Source organism: Anabrus simplex, chromosome 2 (genome assembly GCF_040414725.1).
Source record: "Anabrus simplex isolate iqAnaSimp1 chromosome 2, ASM4041472v1, whole genome shotgun sequence".
NCBI classification, from domain to species: domain Eukaryota; kingdom Metazoa; phylum Arthropoda; class Insecta; order Orthoptera; family Tettigoniidae; genus Anabrus; species Anabrus simplex.
Window position 1 is genome coordinate 628789009 of NC_090266.1, and position 26970 is coordinate 628815978.

The 26970-nt window shown below is 39.5% G+C and overlaps 1 protein-coding gene across 2 annotated transcripts in view; it reads left to right on the top strand.

Annotated features, from left to right (window-relative positions):
• Positions 1-26970, top strand: part of LOC136864287 (complex I assembly factor ACAD9, mitochondrial) — a 226464-nt gene that overhangs the window by 96839 nt on the left and 102655 nt on the right. The gene's annotated exons all lie outside the window — the stretch shown is intronic.

Here is a 26970-nt window from a genome sequence, read left to right on the forward strand (position 1 = left end):
GCCACTCAGTCTGTTATCTGTCTCATAATAATGTTCCTTTTGTACATTCATATGGTCATTATCAACCTGAAAGATATCCTGTCCATAAACAGGCAGATGCATGTTTTTAAGATATTCCTGCAATTATTTGGTGAAATCTTTTTCTAAGCCCTTGAAATCAAGTTGCACAACAGATCTAGTGAAAGTATCTTTATCTTACCCACCAGAGCTAGGTTGTGACTTCTAGCTGCCATCCATTTCATATACTATTTCTGTCCTTCGCTAATTTATTTATTGTGTCAGATGCTAGATATATCACATTAAGGAAATACGAATACATACATATGTACATACATAGGAATACCTTAAAATATGCAGAGCAGTGTTCTCCGCAGAAATTTTCGTCAGCTGGGTGACAGGAATGAGTAACCGTGTGGGAAATAAAACGTAAAAAATGAATATGATAACATTTCAGTTTATTCCCCTGAGATCATTAACAATAATATTAGACAGGTGAATACAAGGTGTATGCATAAGTTTTTGCCAGTTTTTGTGGTAAACAAAGCAGGTAATTTTCAAGGGAAATTCAATTTTTGTTTATTCAAAATATTGGCCATCGGCTTATACACACTTCGCCCATCTTTCAGGTATGTTATGAATACTATGACAGAAAAACTGGTTGTCTTTTGCGGCAAACCATTCGTCATGCCATTTTCCAACTTTCTCGAAATTGCCGAAGTGCTGTCCTACAAGCGCGTGCCCCATTGATGCGAAGAGTTGATAGTCAGATGGCGCCACGTCAGTGAGGGGGGTGTATGGCAGGTGCGGAAGAATGTCCATCCAAACGATTTCGAGGTGTCTTTAACTGGTTTTGCTGTGTGAGACGGTGCATAGTCGTGCAACAAAATCACTTTGCCATGCCTTCTGGCCCATTCCGGTCATCTTTTGATCATTATGTGATTTAAATTAATCATTTGTTGGCGATAGCGTTATGCATTAACTGTTTCACCGGGCTTCAACAGTTCATAATAAATAATACCGCTCTGGTCCCACCAGACACAAAGTATGGTCTTTCACATTGAAATCACCACATGTAAATCGTCGAAACCATGTCTCACGGGTTCTAATCGACAGAGCGTTTTCACCATATGTTTCTACCATCAAACGATGACTTTCCACAACCTTTTTATTTTGATTAAATGATAAAAGAACGGGCGAGTTGCCAGTGCGGTTAGGGGCACGCAGCTGTTATGTCCCATCGTCGCCATAAGACCTATGTGTGTCGGTGCGACGTAAAGCAAACAAAAGAGAAGCAATGTTCTTTTTCAGGCACAAACGTTGACATCATCACTGAATTATACAACACGGGCACTAATGTTTGGCGGACTCAACTTGTGTGTGTTGGTAGGTTAATGACGTATGTGTCAGATTCATACGCTGCGTGCTGCTCGCTGCCACCATATCTTAGTGAAACTGGAAAAGACTTATGCATAGACCTGGTAATAACTGCAAAATTGAACTATTTTATTATTATCACGAACAAGACATAACTTCTAGTATTCTACTGTTCCAGAGGTGCCAACTGTTACGGATTGTCCGTAATTATTACGGATTTCACTTCGTGATTACGGCATTACGGTCGAAGGGGAAATTATTATGGAAAAGTAACATTGTCGCGATAAAAATTAATTTCTACGAAAAAAGGGAAAGAAGTAAAAAATATTCAATCCCTTAGAGCATTACTGGTCAACGCTTCTCATTTCAATGTTTGTAAGTTGGCAACTAAACATATTTGGCAGTTCTTCGGTCGTCACTTCCTTTTGTTTCCTGCAACCAGGCGAGTTGGCCGTGCGCGTAGAGGCGCGCGGCTGTGAGCTTGCATCTGGGAGATAGTAGGTTCGAATCCCACTATCGGCAGCCCTGAAGATGGTTTTCCGTGGTTTCCCATTTTCACACCAGGCAAATGCTGGGGCTGTACCTTAATTAAGGCCGCGGCCGCTTCCTTCCAACTCCTAGGCCTTTATTACCCCATCGTCGCCATAAGACCTATCTGTGTCGGTGCGACGTAAAGCTCCTAGCAAAAAAAAAAAATGTTTTCTGCGAGCGTTGTGAAATCACGGTCAGCTATATAGATATATGCTGCTCTCTTAGCTAGAATGACGCATCAAGTCAGCTGTGAGGTAGGCTCTACTCCTTGCTACTCGCTACTTCTTGCTCTGCTGCAGTTCTCCAGTGCGCGCATTCAGCTCTCTGTATGTTGTGTGTGTGTGTAGAACGAGTGGTATATTTAGCGCATTTCAGTTTTAATTATCCTAGTCATTGATTCGAAAAGAAGTGATTGGTTTTGTAAAATGAAGCAGAGCAATTGTCAAAATTGCTTCTTCTTTTAAGAAGACAGCAGTGTTACAGAAATATTGAGACGGTTACGCAAAGGAATGGCCATGCCTACTTGCTTCTTGTGTTAGTGAAAACCCCATGTTCTGCAGTGTGTGTTCGTGTGATTTCTCTGTGGCTCATGGTGGACGTGATGATTGCAGACGACCCATAGAATCCAAGAAACATCACTCATACGGTGAATCAAAATTACGAAACCAGTCTGTTTCATCGTTCTTCGTAAAAGGTAATGGAACTGCGGTGACGAATGCCGAATTGCTGTTCACATCATTTATTTTGGAGCAGAATATTCTGTTATCAGTTTTAGATCATGCTGGAAATTTGTTTAGATCAATGTTCCCCGACTCTGAAATATCTCAGAAATATGGTTGTGCAAGAACTAAAACCTTTGCTTTAGTTCAATACACGGCATCTGAGGTAAAAAAGGAAATAAGAGAACTTTTGCAAATAACGCCTTTTTCTTTGGCTACTGATGGTAGTACGGATTCAAATGCAGTTAAACTTATCCTATAGTTGTCTCTTTCTTTAATGCTCGGAGAGGCCAAATATCAACTCTTCTATTGTCATTGTTAGAGAGTACCGACTACACAGGTGAGGGAATTTTCTCTATTATAGTGAATTGTCTTCTTTAGCCATTCCATGGGAAAATTGCATTTCTTTTTCATCTGACAGTGCATACACAATGATAGGGGCAAGTAAAGGTGTTGCTAAATTTGTGAAGGACAGGCATTCTTCTGTTTATGTCCCAGGTTGTTCATGTCATCTCATACACATCTGTGCACAAAAAGCAGCAGCCCAATTACCAGCCCATGTAGAGAACTTTTTGGTTCAGTTATATTACTGTCTTATTAAGAGTTCTAAAAGGCAAAAGGTGTTGAAAGTTTATTAGGCTCTTTGTGGCACAGAGGGTCACAAAAGTTTGAAATATGTTAGTACAGTGGAACCTCGATTATCCGTTCCCGGAAAGTACGTTTTCCCGGAATATGCGTTCAAATTACGTGGTCCCGAGAGCATCGTAATTAAATCACGTTGTAAAAGTCCCGCATTATCCGTTCCTCGAAGAAAAGATTTCCCGGATCAACCGTCCAGAAATTCCAGTCCCATCAACGCTAAATCCTCGATCAATCGTTTTTTAATAAACTATATCTCACGAAAGGACGGCTATGGCATATTTATGGATCTTGGCGTTCGGCGATCGGCGGTGAACTTGCATAAGGGACCATCTTAGCATCGCATTCGGGTGGTATTGTTTAGAGAATCTCGGAAAATCATAGGGCAGTGAGTGGCGACAGCAATTGCTAGAAGACACGGCGAATTTCTACAGCTCTTATAAAACGTCCATATTATGTCCAGGGTTAGATGTTTTCTTATTTACATTTTTTCGATCGTACTGCCGAAGGGGTTTTCGGCACTTTGCTCAGGGCACTGCAGACCTAAGTGGGCTTTCAGGCAGGAATCGAAACTGCTCCTTAACACAAATTCAGTATGTTTTATATTATCGTACATGATTATGTTAGCGAGACGAAAACAGATGTTGCACCTTACATTAAAAAAAAAAGAAAGCCATGGGAGGTCTTGGGATTGCCTATTACTGTTACTAATATAAGACTGGGAATTTTACGTTTTCGTGTTAAAATACCAAAAACCGCAGTCGTTTTACTTGCGCACTTTACATTTTAAATGATTGGTATCATTTCAAACTCGTACTGACATGTGCAGCGAGCGCACTTTCCAGATGACCTCAAGGTCACGAATAACCGTAATTTCTGAAGTTTTGATATTTCTTTTATCTTTCCAATTTGATTGGATTTGTGACGCGCAGAATTGAATATAATGTATTCGAGAACTTTTAAGAATCGATACTTACATTCGAAACCATGTTTTCGAGTTCAACATAACGTTTAAAAGTCGATGTAGGCCTAATTTGCGCGGTACGAGATTTCCAGAAACTGACTACGAACAGTATACCGGAGACCAAATTACAATGAAAGATTAAGAAATGAACGGATTTCGCCATCATTTTGGGTGCTTTTGTATCTAATATGCTTTATTTTATTAGATGAAAGAATTAAAAGCTACTTGTGGTCGATTGTCGTTTGGCTTGGCGTTGTTAGATTTTTCGAAGAGTTTGGCTAGCGTAATCAAAGTTGCTGAACTGAAAGAAGTTTTCACGGGAAACTAACGAAGATTCCCCTGTAAAATTGAATATAAAGTATCGAGATTTTGAACTCGCGTACCGGTAATTAATGCGGTTCGCGGTCTAACATGCCCGGCTCTCATCCAGAGGGCCCGGGTTCGATTGCGACCAGGTCAGGCAATTTTACCTGGATATAAGTCTGGTTCCAGGTCCACTTAGCCTACGTGATTACCTTTAATTGTGGAGCTACCGTATCTAATGGTGAGATGGCGACCCCGATCTACAGAGCCAGGAATATCGGCCGAGAGGATTCGTCGCACTGACGATGCGCCCCTCGTAATCTGCAGGCCTTCGGGCTGAGCAGCGGTCGCTTGGCAGGCAAAGTCTCACTGGGGCTGTAGTTTGGTTTGGTTTAGGAGTTTTTGTAAGATTATAATTATACATATTTCATTTTTGTGATGTTTAGCCAAATTGATAGTTTTCATTCATTCCCGGATTTTCCGTTTTCCCGTGTTGTACGTTTTATTTTCACGGTCCCTCGAAAAACGGAGAATCGAGGTTTCACTGTACCTGTTGGTTCTCACTTCTTCAGTCTAGAGTTCTTGAGCAGTGGGAAGCTTTGACACTCATGTTTTGTAGTGAGACCCACCATAAAAATGAGACCACCAAGCAGTTTGAAACTGTGAAATCTTCCATACAAGACCCACATACAAAACTGTTTTGCTACTTTCTTCATAGTACACTTCCTGTTTTTAACTTGGTGAATATATTTCTGCAACAAGATGCTCCCTCCATACAGCTTCTTAGGAGGAAACTTACTGGTCTTTTAATTGACCTATTGGTCAGATTTGTACAGCCATGTTCTATTCCTCCAGAATCTACCTCCCTTTTGAGTGTTGAATTCAAGAGGAGGAAATACCAGAAAGCCAATGAGGACTTGGTAATTGGAGCAAAAGCTAGGGCATACTTGAAAGATAATGACTGTGATGAAGAGATGTTTTATAATTCTGTAAGAGAGTTCTATATGGCAGCTTGCAGTTACATTATCAGGAAATTTCCCAACTTTAGTCAAAGAAAGTGAACATGACAAACTTGAGGAGGAGTTTGCAATTTACCAGTGTGATACTTTCCCAGAATATATTGTACATGGACCTAAGATTGATGTGAACTGAGGCAACGTTGCAGAGCTTAAAAATGAAAGTCGACAAATTAAGTATAAAACCTGAAGTAATGTTGAATTTGCAGTACTAAGTGTACCTCATAGTAACTCTCCCACAAGAAGAGTTTTCAGTGTTGTTAGGAAAAATCAGACAGAATTCAGGCCTACATTAAGTACATCCACACTGGAATCACTTATGGTTCTGAAGACGAAAATGTCATTTCAGGGGGAAGTATGTTTCAAGAAAACCTACACTGAAAAGCAGCTGCTGGGTGCGAAACAAGCTGCAAAGAATTTTTTATCGCAAAACTAATAGGTAATGAGCAAATTTTATTGTGTAAAATGATGTACTTTAGAATAGATTGCTGTAGGAAATGGCAAACGGGGTGCTTTGGATTTGACTTGTAAATGTTTACAACGGTGTGTATGTGTGTGTGGGGGTGGGGGCGAGTTATAAATGGGATTACCGATAGCTCCTTTCAAAGGTTGGCACTTCTGCTGTTCGTTCATAATCATGTAACGCCGGGACTTAGCACTCGGTTGCTGTGGAGTGCCATACAGGTTTGTGACTACATGCGGTATCGAGTGCTCGCCTACGATTCCACGCTAATCCTGACACCTCTTGTGCACGACATTACGTGATATTCAAGCTAAACATTTAAACTCCGATGTAATTGATGCAATTATGCTAACATTAATGAAGATTTATCATTTAAATAACCAATTTTACAGTATATACACTTTAATTTGGAGCACCCAGTGACTTAAATATGTATTAATATTATGTAAATAACACATATGTAGGTTATGTTAGCCGGGCGCTCTATAAGACGGCCCAGTGGAAAGGTCCTAGGGAGAACACAGCAGAGACTACCCATATGTGATCACAGGATTGGACTTTTGTAGACAAAAGCGAGCTACTTCAAGGGTATTTGGTGTTGCGTTGAGCAGATCTACCGCTGTGCAACTGGCTGGGCATTTACCACATTGCAATAAGTGTGCTGTGGTCTATTGTTTTCCAGTTTTGCACAAAGTGGAAACTGCACTGAAGCCTCAATTCTTTAGGTTTGTTCTCTATTTTATGACACCTGAATATAGTCCGAGTGACTTTCAAGTCTTGCCTGCCACTGTCGCATTTTTGTTTGCCATGATGTACCTCCAAGTGCCTAAGTAGATCTTAAGAAAGCTCCTTCTTGATGTAAGACGTTGGCAAGTTGACTGATCTCCAAATAGAGAGGATGTGCCTGAGATGTCATTGCCTTGTTTGTTTCTTTCCTGGCTGATATTTCTCAATGGATGTCAGGAGGTGTTATACTGGCAAGGTAGTGGAGCTTTTCCAGAGCGGTGGGACACTGACAGTCAGTCATAATTCAGCCTGCCTCAATGAGTGCCACACTCACAGTTTTAGCATGGTGGGATTTATACCACACTGGGCATGCATACTCGGTTTCAGAATAGCACAGCACAAGGGCAGATGTCTTTACTGCACCTGGATGTGCACCACAGGTTGTTCCAGTCATCTTCCATAAAATGTTGCTAGCAGTCACTTTCCGCTTGATGTTCTGAACGTCAAAGAACGGTTAAATGTAACTCCCAAATGTTAGGGGGTACTGCAGTGTTACAGTGCTCTAAGATGGCAAGCACTAGTCTGCATCTTAGATGGATTAGGTTGTTTTAGTTGGTTCTTCCTGTAAGAAACTGTGAGTGTATCAAGAGCTTCAGACTGCTTCTGCTTGATGAACTTGAACAATTTAGGTACGATCATCGGCATAGATGAAATTTTCTGTTCCATCTGGTAATCACTGATCATTGGTATAAATATTGAACAGCAATCTCACAAGCACACTTCCTTGGGGCAGCCAATTTCCCTATCTTCTCCATCTGCCTCTCTGCCCATGAAACTTGACAAAGAAGCTCCAGTTTTGAAGTAGGTTTTGGATGACTCACGTAAGATGGTAGTCATTCGTCATGCTGTATCACTCTTCCAGGAGAAGGCAATGATTAACAGCATTATAAGCTGAGAAGTATATGGAACACAGTCCTGTGATCTGCTGCCTTTTAATGTCATCTTCTATAAGTTGAGTTAATTTTAGTATTTCTGAGGAGCAGCTCTTTCCTTTCCTGAAACCCACTTGCTGTGAAATTGGAAGTGGTACTGCCTTGTCCATCAGTCTGTGTAAGATAAGTCTTTCCATAACCATATGAAGATGGCACTAAAGGGAGAGTGTCCTGTAACTTTTAGGGTCATTTTGATCTTTGCCTGGTTTTAGGATGGCTATGATCCTTGCTTTCTTCCAGATTTTTGTAATTGTATAAAATTTCATACAATTGTTAATCAGCTCCAGGAGCCAGAACTTTGTGTTAGGACTGAAATTCTTAATTTTCTCAGCTCTGATGTCATCCAGACCTGCTGCTTTGCCAGTCTTACATTTACATAAAGTGAAGGGCTCGCACAGGTCATTACTCTCATTGGCTGGTTACCTGACTATTCATTTCTTCCCTACTTTGGTGCCAAGTGTAGGTTTTCCATTCATTAGAAGCTGATGGGCTATTTGATCTGCTTATATATTAGCATGAGTACTGGTTTGGGAAGGACCATTGCTCAGACATCTTAGAAGCAGTTCTTTCCTTTCCTGAAACCTGCTTGCTGTGAAATCAGAAGTGGTTCTATCTTGTCCAGCCTTCTGGCTGCTTTTGCCCATGTCAGCTTCAGTCATCAGCTTCATCTGTTGCTCTTTCTCTTCCTGAGAGATGGAAAAAAGAATACTTTGCACTGCCTGAAGTGTTTACTCACTGAAAATATATTTATCGTAGAGCTTGGTAGTAGTCTTTCAACAGGACTGCTCTGGGAGTAATTCCCTGAGGGTAGTGTCTACAGCTTCTTGGAATAGATTCACAAGTACAGATTTTCAAAATATTGACAAAGCAGTATTCCTCAGGGATCACAAGCAACTGTCTTAATCTTCTCATCCAACATAGCAGAGAATTTCACCAGTCAGCCTTCCTGAAGTTGAATCTTCGCTTGAACCTAACTTCTTGTGGTCATATACTTGGGAAGAAGTGACATGTTATTGGCCTGTGATATGTGATTGATATGGGCAGGCCCACTGATTTGTCATCAGTTACAGAAGCAGAGTGGTTGAACAGGTGTCCCCGTTTCTACCATCAAGGTAATTTTCCCCAGACTAGTCAGCCAATCCCAAGCGTGCTCAGTTCAAGATATGAAAAAAGTAATAACTTAAGAAAAATTTACACCCTGGATTTTGATGGGGAACATATAACTAAAATGGACATGGTGAGGTCAACTAATAGCTATAAATAATACAAGGTGAAGCATGACATTAGTTTAGAGGAAAACATGTTCATTCAAAATAAACAAGAAAATACAAAAAAATTAGCAAAAATCATCAAATGTGATAAGAAAATTTACAAGACTCAGATCTTTCTCTCAGCTTACAGGGTTCATCTTGAGAATCAAAATATATTTCATATTAACTCTAAGCGTATGCCAACACACACACTTAACATTAGCAAAGAAAAATTCTTGAATTTAGCACTTTTAACACTTTGGCCTGTGTGCTCGCACCACGCTACTGGCGGGATTGTTAATTCTTTAGACTATTAGATGAGTATATCCCTTTCCTGCACACTTGACATTGCAGTGGGGTCTCTAAATTTAAATAAAAGACGTGTTTTAATGCGTGTTGGGGAGAAAACAACTAATCTAACTGTACACATAAACCTACGGTGAGTGCTAAGACATCCTACTAATATATACACCTCGATTCACGAAAGAACTCATGAGCACAACAAAACACTGTGGATCGAAACCAGACACCAATCAAAAATCATTTGAATGGCAAATGTACACAAATCGAAGAACAAAAACATGTTGTCATATTTTCCAGGCCTCACCAAGAAAAAGTATGCTGCATCTATGCAACTCTCATGCACTCACTCACAGTCTCGATGGAAAATATAAGAAAATAAAATTACTCTTTGAGCAATCACTTCCTATTCAATGTAGGTTCCTGAAATGGATTACATGGTGGACTTTACAACGTCACGCATAAATCAACATGGATTCCTGAAATGAACTACATGACACAAAATTGAAGAAAATAACAGAGTAGGCTGTAACCTTCAACACACAGCTGAACGTAGGTCTCTGAAAAAGATTACACGACACAAATATTCCTCAGCGCAGTCTTATCATAAAAGGAAAGTCAAAACTAAACGTTACAATATAAAAAACTCGCCTACAGCATCAACCGTAGTGACATGGACAAACACCAAAATAGAATCAACACAAAGTATATAGGCCGCTAACATAAATCTCTCATCGGTAGAAACACAAATCATCCTTGCCTACCACATGGCGGAATGACTCAAAGCAGAGATTGTCTCCCAAAACTATGCAGCAAATACCAAAAACATCTGATCCAACCCTTAATACACACTGCTCACAAATCTACCCGAGGCTAGGTACTTAATCATGAAAATGCAGGCCTTTCCAATGTGGAACGCATCCTTTTTCTCATTATCACACAAAATATCACATGTCCTAAAGTTGCCAAAACTGATACAAGTATAAAGGACGTCGTCCAACATTCGCTGTCAAGAAATGGAAACAACACCACGCTGGTCAGAAATCAGAGCACTCCCGCTCGTTAAGTTAAACTTTAAAAGAAAATGACCAACTCTGTAATAATACCATAACTAGAATCTTAGAAATTACCACTTAGACATAGATCATGTCTGAAAATCTGAAAGTTACTGAAATATCTTATACTTTCACCTCGAGAAAATCGCATTGATAATAATATATAAAGAAAACTGATTCTAATTTTGGAACTTGGAATATGAAACTGTGATCGAGGAACTCGTGAACCAATCGCTAATTCACACTCATATTTACATCCAAATAATCACAAAGATGACGCTACCAGAGGTCGTGGATCCAATCTCCACCATTCCAAACATTTTCATTCACACTTCATGCAATAAATCAGGGAAAACATGATGGCATGTTTTCGTACGCTTCGAACTCCCATTATCAATTGAATCTAGTCATTTCTGACTTTAATTTAAATCCTTTTTACCTTTACATTTAAGCCTCCAGACGTTTACTGCATCTCAAACATCAAAAGAAAACAAATCGAAAATAAACTAGGCTAAAGCAGGAAACTGACTTGTAAAAAGAATGATGTTAACCACTCAGCTATAAAATCTGAATAAAAATAAAAGGCAAGCTGTGACCTCATGCAACCAGTCCACTTGTACTTTACAGTTATTTACATTTACAAGCTTCCTAACATTTACTGTAATAGGGCGTAGTAATTCCAAACAACAGCTAAACCTACTGAAATTAAATAACAAAACTAACCTATCCCCTTGGCTACATTAAAACACATGCACACATACATAATTACATTGCAAATTTAGTACTCGTCTATTTGTTGATTCAACCGCCAGCCTCTGGACAGCCGGCTCCCAATCATTTTACCCAGCCATATTGACTGTGATGCCTTCAAAATTTAACTGGATCAGTCCTTGGTTTTCCATCCTGGCGTAGAAATGTACTCTCGTCTTGCTGTTTCTGCTGGTTCGGAGGATGACTAAAAACATCCGTTCATTCACGGTATTGAAAAACTGGGTCAAGACAACCTGCCAGTTGCTATCTACTACTGTGGAGGTAATTTCCACTGACCGTGAAAAACCAGCTCCCATTCAGCTGCGGGACAACTCTTCTTATCTAATCCCGTAACTAGGTCAAATTTTCCCCACTTGCTTCATACTTTGACTGTGTTATGTCACAGCTCAAATGCGTGCAAACAGTACACAAATGCTGGACTAGAATCTGTGATGTTCGTGTCCTCAGAAAAATCTACTTTAATCCATATGCACCCACCCGCCCTTTGCTCTGACATAAACCAATCACGAGACAGCGAATGGTGAGATTCAAACCTATCTCCCAAATACGAACTTACAGGCGTATGTCTCATGCGGTGTATTATTATTATTATTATTATTATTATTATTATTATTATTATTATTATTATTATTATTCAGTCTGAGGATCACTGGTAAAGTGTTTGCATCCAGGTACCATGATCGTAGGTTCAAATCCGGCAGTCGTAATCAGATCTTGAGGGGTGGGAGAAAATCAAGTCGGCATTCCATGTTGTACAATATTACTACACGATATTACTACATTTCGTGATCATTCATGCACAGGATCACTAATCACTTCTTCCTTACTATCCCTGCTGAAATCAGAGCGTAAAATATAAAGTATGCTTTGAATTTCGCTATTACTGAGCATATCGCACGAGTAAGCAACTTCCTTCTGTCAACAACAGAATACAGATTTCTCGATTGATATTTTAATAAATTCTCTTTGTCAAAGAAGCATACCAGAGCACTCTGGTGACATTTTGAGACCCCAAGAACAGATTTCTAGCAGAAATGTTTCCGGAAAAAGCCAACAGATGCCACAAACGTCTCCAAAATGCGAACTTGCACCCCGGCGTATCAGGCCGCTTGTGAAGTCCTGGCCCAGTTGCTCGAGCGCGTATCGGTCTGCTTACGGGTGCATATGTGTTAAATAGGCAGGCAACTATGCGTGTAAATGATCATATCAGAACTGTTCTGTTTGAAATTCGAAGATACTAAATGCAAATTTATCAAAGTTAAATCATGAATGGTTAAGTGCAGTCTGAGCGTATAGAGCCAAACTCTTAGATGTCCCCACGTGATAAAGATACATAAAACCTGACTCCGTACTTGCGTTAGTATACTTCTTTTCACGACGTAACACCCTCGGAGACTCCTGCCAAATAATGGGTGTCGCTAGCCCACACGCTAGTCGCTTTTATTAAATTGTCTTCACAGATGCCATTATATGCTCATTTATGGCCATCTCTTACTTTAACCAATGCATAGCCAATATCGGAATGATGCTTCCTTTCCATTGGTTCAAAACATTGCGTGCGTGATGCCTACTTCAAACTTGTGTCGTATGATCTCCTAGCCTCTCACCGGGCTCCCGAAAATGTAGTATGTTGGTCCACACCGTTGTACTTACATTATTTCCGTGTTCTAAACCGAGCACGTGAAAGTAGGGTGCATCATGTAGAAATCCCTCCTTCTTAATATAGCTTGAGAACAAATAGACCCTCGGCTCCAAGTTTCCTGTTGCGAAATGTACAGTGAATATATTAGGTCCCTGCAAGTTACCAAGACTCAATAAAATGAAATATTGTCTGTCCTCTCGGATATGAATGATTAATTATATGACCTTTTCGGTAAGGGTTCACAGGGAAGTTACCTCCTAAGCCAAGGTGTCGAGCTCCATACTCTGGAAGCAGCTTGTGCATTTCTCCTGGTAAAAGACTTGTTGTAACATCAGCTCCAAACAGAATTTCCACCTCGATTCTGTTTTCTGCAAAGTCTGAAAGCCATATGTTCTTGTGCTTAATTTTTTTCTTCCGTCTTGGGATTTTCCCACATATTATATTCTGGTGTTTTAATCACACTGTACTGTTGAATGAACAACTGTTCACTGTAACTTCATACAGGTGGTGGCTATCTTCCCTAGTTTCAGTACCTGCAAACAGCTTAAGAATCAGTGTCTCAGTTTTCAGGAGTTTATACTCCATTTCGTTAGCCATCCTCGGTATTATGAATGATCTTTGGGAACCACTGTCTATTAACCCATTCCGCTACAACGACGGGTACTCCCGTCAAGGGTTCAGCATTCATTAACATGCAATGACGGGTATGACCGTCACCGTGTACTCAAGTCGGAAATACGTCTGTCTGACCATTGATTTCTTTCGATTGTGATGTACTTTAAAATTACGTTCCTAGATAGTGCAGGCCTGTTTATGTTGTTATCTGAAGGCCATTTTTTCAATGTATTTTTTCTTCTAAAGTTGGTTATTTTGTTCATGAAATGAATGCTACTGAGCAAGGTGTGTAAACATCGTGAGGAGGAAGAGGAAATTTTCTGCAATTTCTTCTTGATAGTGATGATGAATATATCTCAGAATTATCTGATAGTAGTTTTAGCAATGATAGTGCATCCAAGAATTGTGACTCCGCTCATGAAAACGATGGTGAGGATAAAGACAACTCTGTACATAACCTCACCACATCGAACAATTGGAACTGGAATTTGGTCAGTAATGTTCCGAAAGGCAATGCAGGTATGTAAAAGGGTACAAGAAATTACATGACATACTGAGCGCGAGGAAAAAGAGAATGAGCTTCTCATCATTCTGAGTCAACATTGCAGAGCAAATTCTGGAAGATGTCACACTTATTGACTATGCCACTAGAGGATGTTCATCTCAGATAGCACACCAATGAGACTACAGGGAGGGCACTGGGGTCATTTTTCTGAGAAGATTGCTCCAACAGCAATCAGCCCCATCAAGGAGATGTAAAGTAATTTTTGAGTGTGGAATCTGGAAGGAATCCTGCTTCGAGCGCAACAAATACTAAGTTGCCCTCCAAGTCGATGGATGTTTCAAGGTGTACCATACCATGAAAGACTTCAATTTATTGTAGGAAAAACCATAACCCAAAATGTTGCGAGTTTGATGCAGTGTGAATCATTTTAGCATCCACAACTTAAAGTGTAAAAAAATAATCACATTCCAAGGTACATTTTTCAAGGAAAATAATCGCATGGCAATGGGTTAATGCTCTGACTGTCTTATTTTTACTGTTATGTTTCAACCTGACACATAGCGTTCAAAGAAATACCTCTCTTTCAGAACTCTGTTCATTGCTATCCTGCTTCACTGTTCTTTTTTCAGGAATTACCAAGCAAGTGCCTATGCGATTCAAGTTGCATAGCTTTGGGTGTCGGCAACACTGAAGGTGGTTTTCTGTGGTTTCCCATTTTGACACCAGGCTAATGCTGGGGCTATATCGTAATTAAGGCCACGCTCGCTTCCTTCCCACTCCTAGTACTTTCCTGAAAAGACCGAAAGTGCTTGAATACTTCAACAGAAATTTTGTTCAGTTGTCATGTAGTGTGCAAGTTGCTTACATGAGCATTTTATTGTATACATGATATCTTATAAGAAAGAAACTGGCCCAGTCTGGTGGTATTTGAAGGTGCTCTAATACGTCAGCCTCGTGTTGGTAGAGATACTGGCATGTTAAAGAACTCGTGTGGGACTAAATTCTGGCAACTTGGCGTCTCCGAAAACTTTAAAGAAAGTAATTAGTGGGACATGAAGTCAATAACATTATTATAAGAAAGAAGAACAGAGAGAGATGAACTGGCTGTTGATTATTAGAATATCAAGCATGTGGCCGTGCTTTTTGGGTCACGTAGCTATCAGCTTGCATTCGGGAGATAGTGGGTTCGAACCACACTCTCGGCAGACCTGAAGATGCTCTTCCATGTGCACCCGACTGTCGAGCAGTCAGCACAATGTTCTCCCGGTAACTCGGTTTCTTCTCAGGGTATTCTATCTATCGCTCATAAAATCTGAGATTTTATATGTGTTTGTTTTTAACGTGGTTTCGGAAGAGACTCGGTCTGCTGAGACACGCATCATGGGGGAACCTATTCACTCAAGTAAGGACCTGCGGTCGAAAACCTCAAAAAGAATCTCTTTCTTTTTGTCAAATTCATCAGTTACTTATATCTACTAAACTTATTAGCTAACTTACAAACTAGCTGTTACCCAAAAGGAATTCATAACACAGACACTTTCTAAAAGAATAGTATAAGAAAATTTATTGGAATAAATCATGTGAATTCTGGGTAGTATTATCTTAATAACATTTATGTATAAGGGATTAGAGTCAGCGCTGGCTCAAATAAAAGTAAAATAATTAAGATTTTAAATTATTTACATTCATTCTCATTCAATGTTCAAGTTCATATTGGTTATTTACTTCTATATTCGTAGCCATGTTCCGAAGTGTATTTGATTTACTCTAATTATATTCAAGAGATCACTGAGCAATCACGGTCTCCATATAAATACTCGATGGGAATACTATCACGATAATTATATTAATTATTCTCACCACATTCAAGTCAATTCACTGTGATAAAAATGGATGGTTTGCTAAATTGAAACATAATAAAAATTAAACGGGATAAAATCAGATTGCGAATGTAAATCTGATCATTTCTTTGCGTATGTATCTCCCAAACAAACTCTTGGGTGAGTATGAAATCGTAAAACTGCCCTCTAAATTTTCCATTCATAAATCTGAACTCTGATTATTTGGTCTTTCATCTTGAATACTGATAAATAACAACTTACGAGCTAAGACAATACCTCCCTCGAGCCTACGACATATGGCTCCTGACTAACCATTTTCCTATTCTTTATATTTTAAACACTTCAACTCAAATCATATCTGCGTGAAAAGAAATGAACATCTATCTAACTGTTTAGGTAGTTTCCGATCCACACACTCCTCCACCAACGGCTCAATGTGCTTTAGCTATCTCCTATTACTCAATATCTCTCATGTGTATGAGCTACTCAACTCGTATGGTCAGTACAGAATGAAATTAATACGTATTATATTGAAATGTCACCGCACCAAAGAATATCACATATGTACTTAGTCATGAGCCTAGTTAAACCGTATGTTAAAGAACTCTCTTGTATTCGCTACATACCATTTACCAATGTCAGATAAAACTGTCATGATTCACAATTCTACCATAATACATGTCAATCTTACCTTAAAATGGGTCATCTGCGCGATGTTCACTCTTTTGACATACCCTTTCCATATGACACAGAAACTCACCTCATGTTAATCTAACGCAACGTTTCCTTGACGAATTGCAATTCTTTCTCATACCACAGCACATAAACAAACATCTTCATTTCAAATATTCCTTAATATACTCCGAGAAATAACCATATTTTAACACCATTCCAATATACATTATCATTCCATTGGCATACTTATTGCCGTACGCATATCGCCGATTACTCTTAAAGCTATATGCCAAACATTTTAGAATTGCCTTAATATAAACGCATTTTAATAACCTCTTATCTTTTAACAGCAGTTGGAGGTCAATGCCCTCTTTCTATAAAGAAAAGAATACGTAACTTAACTATATTCATCTGTGTCGCGCAGGTAAATTTGTGGTGTAATCATTGTACAAGTAATACGAGATTAATCGAAGTTTCACTAGTTGTATAGACTCATTGCTATTAGATCTTCACAAGTAACACTTCTTTCATTTACACTTGCTAGTTTCTACTGTATGTATGCAAGTGCGGTAGCATGTATATGATATAATAGAATTCTAATTCTACACTGCCATCTTATCTTATAGCCTTAAATATCTTACACTTCACTTTATGATTCAGACACGTTCTTAATTAATTCATAAATATCACCAATTAATCCGCACGTGCCGAAGTTAGAGTGAGGGTGTAGATTGCAAGAAACTACTCTACTAAAAAAATGTAAAGACTTAGCTCATCAGATGTTATGTTTGGTCTGGTTGTCGCTCCATTCCTTGGTTGTGGTTAGACCCTCTGTTAGGATCTGGATCTCCGGTTGGACAACGTCTTCCCGGTCATCAGCTGGTCATCTGGCTGGACGGTCCATTCCTCATCGGCTGGTCATCTGGCTGGCTGGTCCATTCCTCATCGGCTGGTCCTCTGGCTGGTCGGTGCCTATGCTCTTCAGCTGGTCCTATGGCTGGCCGGTGCCTATCCCCAGTTCAGTCCATCATGTAGATTTAGCAAGCAGTCATCATTCCAAATCTGCAGACAGCGTAGAAAATTCCTTTTGCGGAGCAATCAGTCATAATATATTCCATTGTTCTACTGCTTATTCTTAACGACGAAATTTTCTTCAGTTGGGATAAGTTCTCCGTATATATATATTAAGTTTATAACAACAGGGGTAACTTTCTTCCCATACAAATTATCGGTCCTCCGATATAGTGAGTCCTTCTTCGCCAATCGCAGAGTGGTTGCTCACTGGATCCAAGTCATATGTATCTCAGCGCGATTTACTTATTTTTATAATATCTCGTCTCTTTTATAATGTACGCCAGTGAATTATTTTGTCAGATTTGATCGTCGATCGTAAAATAGTCAATATCTTCTTCAGAAGTTTAGGATAATCTTCAGATGTAAAGCTTAGCTTGTACTTGCGTCTTTCTTCTGCCGTTGAAATTTTTAGAGTATATTTTTTTAACAATTAGTCCGCTGCTATATTTTTTTTATAAAACAATCCAACTGAGCCTCTACTGTCCTGCAGTGTCTTCCAAATCAGTCCGTTCCGTGACGTGTATGGTCTCCTATATACCGTATTAATGAGAAGTTCATTGCCTTAATAGATCGCATGGGCCATACCTTCCTACGCCGCCATTTTGTAAATGGTCTATGAGATGCGAACGGGCACATTTAATCCCCCGTCACGAAGAAAATATATTGGTCACGATATGTTTTCTCATTGATAACTTGAATCTCAAATGTGACTTTGCATCTCGTATATATTCTTTGCCATTCCGATACTGGCTATTCGATTATCGAATATCCGCAGATTGATATCGATTCTGTCTTTGTTGTACTAGTTTGTTTACTTCACCCATGACCGTGTACACAACAGCTGATTTTCTTCATTCCTTCCAGTCCTAATAAAGATATTTAATCATTCCTCCTGGCGCATTTTATAATGGTACATCGTTTATTGGTTCTGGGCTTTGTTGTTTCTTATGTTCTGATTTCATAGGCTCATTTTCTTAAAAGTAAAGCTTGATGTTGCATGCATTGTGTATGTTACGGTATTTGCCATTTATACTTGCTATTTCATAAGCATTATTTCCAAGCACGCGCTCGATTCTGTAGGGGCCATTGTATAGCGGCAGAAATTTAGCACATATTTTTGCTGGTGCATTTGATATTGGAGCAGTTTTGACTAGAACTAGATCTCCTTGCTTGAAAGGTGCATGGAACTTCTTATTCCATACTCTTCTTAATCGTTTTTGGGATTGATCCTTGAGCCTCTGTTGGATCTTTAGAGTTATATCTTCGGGATCTGGCTTCTTCTCTAGCTGCATAGTAAAAATGCTGTCCCAAGTTCTCTGAGGGTGAACATTTTTATGGGCTACGCTAGGAATCTGGGCAATTGACTGGTTAACGGTATTGTTCAAACTTTCTGCTATGATGTCGAGCATATCTATCCATTTCCAGTGTTGTTGACTGCAATATATTCTCCCGAATTTAGCGATCTCCTTCATATACCTCTCTACGTGATTCGCTGCTGGATGACGAACTGAGCATAACGTATGCTTGATGCCCTCATTTCTCATTCGTTCACGGAACATAGTTGAGGTAAATTGTGTTCCCCTATCAGTGAGGATCCTCTCAGGTTTTCCCATCTCAGGAAATGTCTTATTAACGAGGCCGTGTATAACTTGTTTAGTATTGGCTCTCTGGATGGCTTGCAATGAAATATATTTAGAGAATATGTCGATAACCACTAGTATATATTTCTTTCCCTTCCTAGCAGTGGGCAACTTTCCAAAGATATCTATTGCATAAATTTCCTGAGCCCTAGATGGTATAATTGGGATCGGTTTATGACCGCATACGTAATTGTTATGCTTTACTCTCTGACACACATCGCACGTTTTTGCTATGTTTCTGACTGATCTTCGCAATCCTTCCCACGTGAATTTCTCCATTATTGTTCCAATGACCTTGTCTATGCCAGCATGTCCGGTCATCTTGTGGGTATGCCAGATTAATTCTCTCTGTAGCTCTTCTGGTATTACAATTCTTTTACTGTGGTTGATCTTGTCCACTACTTTCAGTAGTAACCCATCTACGATTTCATGGTTCCTTGTGAATTCTGGCTCTGATTCCCTGTTCGCCAAGTTATCGGTGATGACCTTCAATTTCTCGTCGGATTCCTGGAATTCTCTCAGATTTTCTAACTTTCTTAGCAGTTGTTCGTCTCGAGTATCCAATTCAATTGCTAGAACGTCTTCTTCACTTTCTTGCAGGTTTCTGCTTAACGCATCAGCTAGGATGTTTTGCTTTCCACTACAATGTTCGATCTTTAAGTCAAACTGTTGCGTGAATAACATCCATCGCGTTATCCTTCCGCTGATCATAACCGCTTTCAACCCGAAGGTCAACGCCTTGTGGTCTGTCCTTATCGTTACTGGGTACCCATAAATTATACGTCTCCATTGTTGTAATGCATGCACTATCGCTAGAAGTTCGAGCTCAGTAGTGGTATAGTGTTGCTCGTATTTTCTGAGTTTCCTACTGGTAAACGCCAGATAAGTTCGTTTTTGGATCTCGTTATCTTCTTGATATAGGCAGGCTCCTATACCAACGTGCGATGCATCAGCTTGAATTATGAATCTCTGTTGATAATCAGGATATCCCAGTTTGATACTCTTCTTCATCAGCTCTTTCATGTTGATGAAAGCTTGTTCGGCTTCATCATTCCACTTCCATTTGTTGTTGACCTTTAGTAGGTTCTGTAATGGTACAGCCGTCTCTGTGTAACTTTCGCAATGGTCTGAAAAGAATCCAGTCATCCCAAGAAATTGCCTTATATGCTTTACCTTTGTCGGCCTTGGGAAGTCGCATATAGCCTTTATTTTTATGGGATTTGGTCTTATCCCTTCTCCGTCGATCACGTGGCCTACAAAAAGCACCTGGCTTTGGCAAAATTTGGATTTTGACAGATTTATTTTGAAGCCAGTTTTCTGTAAGTTACTTAATAGCTTCTCCAGCTTGACACAGTGTTCTTCGAAGGTAGAACTCGCAAGGACCAGATCATCGACATAGCAATTTACGAACTCCTTTACTTCACTCGTTAGGCTCCTGTCTAGTGCCCTTATCAATACTGCCGAGCTGACTTTCAACCCAAAGGGTAGGCGACAATAGGCATATGTTTGGTTATTAAACATGAAACCTGTTAACAACCGTGACTTCTCTTCAAGGACGATATGGTGAAATGAGGCCGTGCAGTCCATACTCGTGAAGTATTTCTGACCTTGAAATCTCTTCACAATGTCCTTAATCTTGGGGGCCTGACTATACTCTGGAATTAGTCTGTCATTGAGCCTACGAGCATCAAGGCACAGCCTGAGTTTTCCGTTGTTTTTTCTTACAATAACTATGGGATTTAAGAATGGAGTGGTGGTCTTCACGATCAATCCATCAACTGACATTTCTTCGATGATCTGCTTAACTTCAGTGAAATATTTCTCTGGCACATCATATATTTTTCCCTTATACGGCGTCCAGTCAGTAACCATCAATTTGTACTTGTAGTTAGGGATTTGCCCAGGTTTATCGCTAAATACTTCAATATATTTATTTATGATGTTGTACAGTGTTCGTTTTTCTTCTGCTAGGACCGCAGCTTGAGCAATAGCCTCCCAAATCTCAGGTTTTTTTGCAGCTTTCCTCTTCAATTGCAATTATTTCCTCAATTCTCATGATCAATTCCGGCTTTATTTCTGTGCTAAGATCCTTTTCTTCTAGTCCTTGGCTCTCTCCGTCCAATAGATCCACTTCCTTTCCCTCGATCTTCAACCACTCGTTCTCTTCAAGTGTGTCATTAAGTTGGATTCTTTCTACGGTTCTATTTCCATCATTTTCTACTACCGGGAATCGAACTTCACCTTTTTCCATGTCAATTGTCATCCTAGAACTTATCATGAAGTCTATCCCAAATATGACGTTGTATTTAATTTTTTTCATAACCAAGGATGGGTGCTCGAATTCGTATTTTCCCATCTTTATACTTAAGTAAGCTTGTATCTTGCACTCTACTGACTTGTCTGGAATGATGCCTCGGATTTTTACGCCAGATACAGGTATGGTCGGTATCTCTATTTTCTGGCTTAGCTCTTGGAATAAGGTATGTGACATTACACTTATGCTGGCTCCAGAGTCCACTAAACAGTACAGCCTGATGTCGAACACTCTCACGACTATTACTGGTAACTTGAATTTAGGTTGGGTTTCGTGACAGGTATCCTCTCTAATTAAGTCCTCGGGCTGGATGTCCCAGTGATCTATCTGAGCTACTACCCAACTGCGAATTTTGACAATATTTTCCAACGGTTCATTATTTACAGTTTCTTGATTTGTTAATTCGCCATCGGCGTTTTTTTTTTTTTCCGCTCAGATGGTTGGGAGTTGTCTGTGTTCCCTTGGCTCTCAGGCTCCTTCCAGCCTTCTTCTTGTCTCCTTCGTTTATAATTTTGGAGCTCGAGACTTTCTGCGCCTTCGAGGTCGCCGTTTATATCCTTGTTTTTGATGGCTTCCTCCCATCGGCTCCTGTTTTGTCTCTGCTCCCTGAGCTCTTGGACATATCGTCTATTCACTTTGTTCTGATTATATTGGGCTGGTCCTCTCCTCTCATTGTATCGCCTCCTGTTCCTGTGATATGGTCGACTTCTATTGTTCCCATATCGAGTATTATTCCTGTACTGAAAACTATTTCTATTTCCTATTTGCCCACATCTTCCATGCTGCTCTCCACTGTACTGGCAATAACATCTCCTCGATTCCTTATCTTGGGCTCTGATACATTTTCCCGCCCTAATCTCATCAGCCTTATCTACTCTGCGGTTGGTGATTTCGGGACTAATTGTATTAATTGCCTCTATTTGTCTAAGATTTCTGGGGTTCCTCTCTATTAAACACGTTGACGTTAGGTCAATCTGTCTCAGTCGTCTCTCCACGTCAATGGCAGTTTGTATGTCAGAGGCCGCTAGTAATCTCTGTACTTCAAGTGGCAATTGCCTTTGAATGGTTTTAATCGCCTCCAGTTCGCTAGGCGGAGAATCCAAGTCTTGAAATCGATGGAACTGGAACGAAAAGAAATGGCTGTAGCGAGTTTGGCCAGCAGTTGAGAACTTCCTCGAATACAGCTCTAATCTTAGCTGTTGCTGGATCTCAGGATCCCAGAACTTTCTCAGGAAGGCTACCTTAAACTCATCATAGTTGTGGAAGGTATACTTGAAAGCCTGGAACCAAATGTTTGGGTTCCCATCCAGATGTTTTTCAATAATGCGCAATTTCTTTTCTTCTTGAATCTTTCCTTCTTTAAAATATTCCTCAATGTCCCTAAGGAATTGCTTCGGTGAGGTCTTAGCCGAGCCGTCGAAATGTTTCGGGCGGTCATCGTAGTTTTTAATGATATTAATTATTGTGCTTCCCTCACTCTGGTTACTTCCGTTTAACATTTCGATATCTCTCCTAGTTGGGTCGCTTATCCCTGAAGGTGCGTTCTCTCTCTCACCAATTTGTACTTCGATTGCTCTTTGCCTATCACTAGAGCTTGAAGCCATAGATTTCGCCGTGTGCGTTTCCAACTTCATCTCCTGTATTTCCCTTCTAATCTGTTTCATCTCTTCTTCTGTCCTCTCGATTTTCCGTTCCGATTCAACCTTGTTGTCTTCTATCTTCTGTTTCAATTCGTCTATTTTCTGAGCTACTTTGCTTGCAGCTTGGTCATATTTCTCATCTAAGTCTTGTTGCCTTAGATTTAATCCTTGCATGCCAGTTGTTATATCATTTATCTTCTCTTCTACCAATTTTCTGATGATTTCTTGGCTCTCTGTTACCTTTTCATTTATCTTATTTATTTCCTCGTGCATCTCTCTATTTCTATTTTCCACGGTTTCGGTCAACCTAGTCTGCATATTTTGAATTTAGTTCTTAACTTCATAAATTTCCGACCGTGTTTTCGCGGTTTCTTCAGTTGCTTCTTCTTGTTTCTTGCTTAACTCATCGATCATCCCTTTGTGTTCATCTTCTATTTTCCTAACGAATTCTTCTAAAGATTCCTTCTGTTTCAGCTGATCCTCTCTTCTTTCCTCTCTCATCTCAACGATGCATCTCTGGAATCTTGATTCCCGTTCCTGTTCTTTCTCTTCTTGCTTCTGTTGCCATTCTTCTTGTTTCTTATGCAACTCTTGCATCAATTCATAATGTTCTTTCCTTCTTTCTTCGCGTTGTTCTTGTTGCCATTCTTCTTGTTTCTTTTCTTGTTCCTTTTGAAATTCCCTAAACCATTCTTGTTGTTTTCGTTCCTTTTCTGTCAGTCTTCTTTCCTTCTCTTCTTTCTCTTTCTGTCTTTCTTCTTCCAGCTTCCTCTCTTTCTCTTCACGTTCCTGTTTCTCCTTCTGTCTTTCTTCTTCCAGCTTCCTCTCTTTTTCTTCATGTTCCTGTTTCTCCTTCTGTCTTTCTTCTTCCAACTTTCTCTCTTTCTCTTTACATTCCTGTTTCTCCTTCTGTCTTTCTTCTTCCTGTCTTTTCAAATATTCTTGGAACCATAATGGAGCTCCATCCTGTTTTTCTTGTGTTCTTCTCATTTCCTCTTCCTGTTTCCTTCTCGTATGTACTCTTCCTTGTGTTGTCATCTTTTGTCGAGTTCAATATATTCGGTACGATCTCTCTAAATTTCGAATAAGTTCTCTATTTTGCTAAAAATTCCTCTAATTTGCCTAACAGTTCTCTAAGTTCATAGAATATCACATATAATATCACACAAACAACAATTTCTTAGTCTACTAAGTTCAAAACAGTTCAAAGTTTGCACCTTATGCACTAGTTTAAAGTTTTTCTTATGCACTGAATGAAAATATAGATGGACCTTCCTGGAGATCGGCACCATCCCACCAGATAGACCATCAACAACCGGACCACGAGTTCAGATTTATGATTTTGATCTCATTTCGGAACATGTTACGAGAGAAAGAAATTAAAATTCCGCTATGCGGCATCCAATATTTACATATATGGCCATCAGCCTTTACCATAGTTAAAGTCAACTAAGTGTCAATTCATATATACTTAAAATCACCTTAACCTTCATTATTGTCATTAAAAGAAAACAATCATCTAATAAATAACAGTAATTCCTTATCATTATCTATTCCTACTGATAGACTTGCATCTATATCCACCTTCCATCTTCTTTTCCTAATATCGTTCCTGCCGGGCTGAGTGGCTCAGACGGTTAAGGTGCTGGCCTTCTAACCCCAACTTGGCAGGTTTGATCCTGGCTCAGTCCGGTGGTATTTGAAGGTGCTCAAATACGACAGCCTCGTGTCGGTAGATTTACTGGCACGTAAAAGAACTCCTGCGGGACTAAATTCTGGCACCTCGGCATCTCCGAAGACCGTAAAAGTAGTTAGTGGGACGTAAAACAAATAACATTATTATTAATATCGTTCCTATCATGTGTCCATTAACTGCTACATTCCTGGAAATTCTCCTTGTTACGTCATTTCTTCATTATAACATCTCATGATCGGGTAAGTTTCGCCTTAAACAACCATATCAACTGCTCATAATACACGGTTCGCTTCTGTATAACTTTCCCACGGTGTCTTTCTCTTCAACAGGTCCTACGATGTGGCAGCAATTAAATAAATTAATCAATACATTGGTGACTCTTTTCTTTGCCCGATACCTACATTTCGAGCTTCACACTGGACTGCCAATTAAATAGTGTGGGTTATCGGACCATTTCTTACTCTCCCGCGGTGTCTTTCTCTTCGTCGAGCTTGACATTGTGGTGCCAATTAATATTGCCTTAGGCGGTCCTTTACTTGACGTTCCCACGGTGTCTTTCTCTTCTTGCTTCACATTGGAGCGCCAATTAACTTGCACCCGACTGTCGAGCAGTCAGCACAATGTTCTCCCGGTAACTCGGTTTCTTCTCAGGGTATTCTATCTATCGCTCATAAAATCTGAGATTTTATATGTGTTTGTTTTTAACGTGGTTTCGGAAGAGACTCGGTCTGCTGAGACATGCATCATGGGGGAACCTATTCACTCAAGTAAGGACCTGCGGTCGAAAACCTCAAAAAGAATCTCTTTCTTTTTGTCAAATTCATCAGTTACTTATATCTACTAAACTTATTAGCTAACTTACAAACTAGCTGTTACCCAAAAGGAATTCATAACACAGACACTTTCTAAAAGAATAGTATAAGAAAATTTATTGGAATAAATCATGTGAATTCTGGGTAGTATTATCTTAATAACATTTATGTATAAGGGATTAGAGTCAGCGCTGGCTCAAATAAAAGTAAAATAATTAAGATTTTAAATTATTTACATTCATTCTCATTCAATGTTCAAGTTCATATTGGTTATTTACTTCTATATTCGTAGCCATGTTCCGAAGTGTATTTGATTTACTCTAATTATATTCAAGAGATCACTGAGCAATCACGGTCTCCATATAAATACTCGATGGGAATACTATCACGATAATTATATTAATTATTCTCACCACATTTAAGTCAATTCACTGTGATAAAAATGGATGGTTTGCTAAATTGAAACATAATAAAAATTAAATGGGATAAAATCAGATTGCGAATGTAAATCTGATCATATCTTTGCGTATGTATCTCCCAAACAAACTCTTGGGTGAGTATGAAATCGTAAAACTGCCCTCCAAATTTTCCATTCATAAATCTGAACTCTGATTATTTGGTCTTTCATCTTGAATACTGATAAATAACAACTTACGAGCTAAGACAATACCTCCCTAGAGCCTACGACATATGGCTCCTAACTAACCATTTTCCTATTCTTTATATTTTAAACACTTCAACTCAAATCATATCTGTGTGAAAAGAAATGAACATCTATCTAACTGTTTAGGTAGTTTCCGATCCACACACTCCTCCACCAACGGCTCAGTGTGCTTTAGCTATCTCCTATTACTCAATATCTCTCATGTGTACGAGCTACTCAACTCGTATGGTCAGTACAGAATGAAATTAATACGTATTATATTGAAATGTCACCGCACCAAAGAATATCACATATGTACTTAGTCATGAGCCTAGTTAAACCGTATGTTAAAGAACTCTCTTGTATTCGCTACATACCATTTACCAATGTCATATCGATTCCTCACCGATTCCTCACCGATTCCTCACCGATTCCTCTCCTGGGCCCACTCTAAGGAAAACAGCCCTCGTTTACCTAGGGTTTTCCTTGGTCTTAAAACATTAGTCCACTTGTCTTCCACAACTTCTCCCCTTCCTTCCCCTACCTCGTGCCTACCTGTACATTGCTATAGGTGTGAAAGCAATATCTCAGCACTGTTAGGTGATACGCAAAAATCAATATCATTCTCATATTCTGTGGGTCTGAAAGCACTGCAATAAATACATTTTACATCTGTGAAGCAGTCAATGTTGTACAGAGTTTTATACTTATGTTTGAATATGATGATGATTTGGAAATTTATTGAGGTATCTCTGTTTGTGCAAATAACA